The following is a 1,837-nucleotide window of genomic DNA, read 5'->3' on the forward strand; positions in this document are numbered from 1 at the left end:
AAAAGCGCGCACAAAGCTGTGGATATCAGCACGAGTCTGAAATTCGTTGCAGGATGGAGTGAGGGGGATGAAACGCAGACCCCTACTGAGGAGGGAGCGTTCCGCCTCAGAGAGGAGAAGGGGTGGATAGGTAAATATTTATTTACCGTTAATATAATGCCATGCCTCAACAGGCAGGTGCGATATAATTGAAAGAGCATGCGGGGTTAAGATAGTTAATTTCGGCCTGTATATGTGTACACATTCTCAGTATTAATCTTTAGATAGTGATAGAATGATGTGAGAAAAGGAATTGAGCAAATGAAAGTTACAGAGTCGAGGGAAGTTGTGCCTCATAGTTGGCTGATTCTAACCTTTCTCCCTTTGGCCGTTTTTCTTTAGTAGCTGCCTGCTTGTGGCCATGACTCTAGTTGGTCTCTGTTCACTAATTGATTTTGCCTTACCAAATTCTAGTATTTACAACTATGCAAAACCAGCCAGAAGGATAGACATATTGTTGAGAACAATAAAATTCCTTGGTGGTTCCTGTTATCTCAATTCTAACTTAGAAGGGTCAAGTGGCAAATACATTATTTTGCTTAGCTAAGGCATCTCTGCTAAATGTAACTGCTGTCACTCACAGAAAAACTATTGTTTTACTGTAAGTGAAATTTAACGATCAAGGATCGAACCCCCACCACGCCTACATGAAGCCACTACACTCTCTTTTGTGATGTGAGTGCCAGATAAAAGATTTTAATCAATAATAATTACAGCAATGATTTTAGTCAATAATAATAAATATAATTACAGTAACGGTTAAAATCGAATAAATATATCGAACATTAAATGCTGAAAAAACAATAACTGCAAATTTGCTCATACCCAGCAGCCCCGTAATAATGAAAAAAAAAACGTGTGTCAACATTACTTGTGTAAGAAAAATAGGGGCGGAGTTGCAGAAGTCATTCGTAAGTAGAAAAAAGTATAGATGTGAAATGACAACACAAGGGGCCCAAATGTAGATCATCTCTTTCGCAAAATAGAGAGGGAAAGAATAACGAAACAGTGGGCTTTCCACGTGACAAAAAAAAAAAATCTCAGGGATGGGATTGGATTTGTCTATTATTGATTTTATTTTTATCTCCCGGGTGGGAGATGGGCTGAATCCTGGAAGTACTGCTATACCAGGCCAACCCGTGGCAAAGGTGGAGCAAGCCCCTAACTCTTCGCCTAGTTCCAAAAATCAGTTTAATATCGATGGTCCCAAATAGGGACCGTATCAGATATTAAGCTGATAAGAACAGATACTACACTTTGATCTTAGCCAAAAGGCCGAGAAGCGATAAATTTTTAACCTAGCTCAGAAATATTTAAATATATTTCTTTATACTACAGCCACTGATATACGTATTATATATAAAACTTATATTTAATTATTTTCTAAAGTTTTTGTTCATTTACTCATTTCCTCTTCTACCTTATACCATTTGTAATATTTTCATATAGGTTTTACTTGAGTTTACTTAAATATTATATGTTTAATTAACAATAAATTCTTTTTTGTCATTGTATAAAGTCAGTAACTAAAAGTAGACATGTGACGTCATCATAATGGAGGACAGCACTATTGATCGTACTTGTTGACGCTACAAATATTTAATCTTCCGTATTTAAAGTTCCAAGACTATTTGAACAAGCTGATCTGTTATCAGTGCGTTCCACCCATGACCAGCCCATCTTATATTCAAACAGTTTATCCTGGATCGATAACTGATGTATAATTGAAACGATTAATGTCTTCCTCGTTACCGTTGAATGTTTTGTTTTGGTTGTTATTTCTAGCAACCCGAGCATC

General features: G+C 36.6%; 1 non-coding gene across 1 annotated transcript; it reads right to left on the minus strand.

The window, feature by feature from the left end:
• Positions 1–1,132: 1,132 nt before the first annotated feature.
• On the minus strand, positions 1,133–1,326 carry LOC128248443 (U2 spliceosomal RNA). Its single transcript, XR_008264672.1, has one exon. It is a non-coding gene; the product is annotated as a U2 spliceosomal RNA (small nuclear RNA).
• Between the last annotated feature and the right edge of the window lie 511 nt (positions 1,327–1,837).

Source organism: Octopus bimaculoides, chromosome 7, assembly GCF_001194135.2.
Source record: "Octopus bimaculoides isolate UCB-OBI-ISO-001 chromosome 7, ASM119413v2, whole genome shotgun sequence".
Taxonomy (NCBI): Eukaryota; Metazoa; Mollusca; class Cephalopoda; order Octopoda; family Octopodidae; genus Octopus; species Octopus bimaculoides.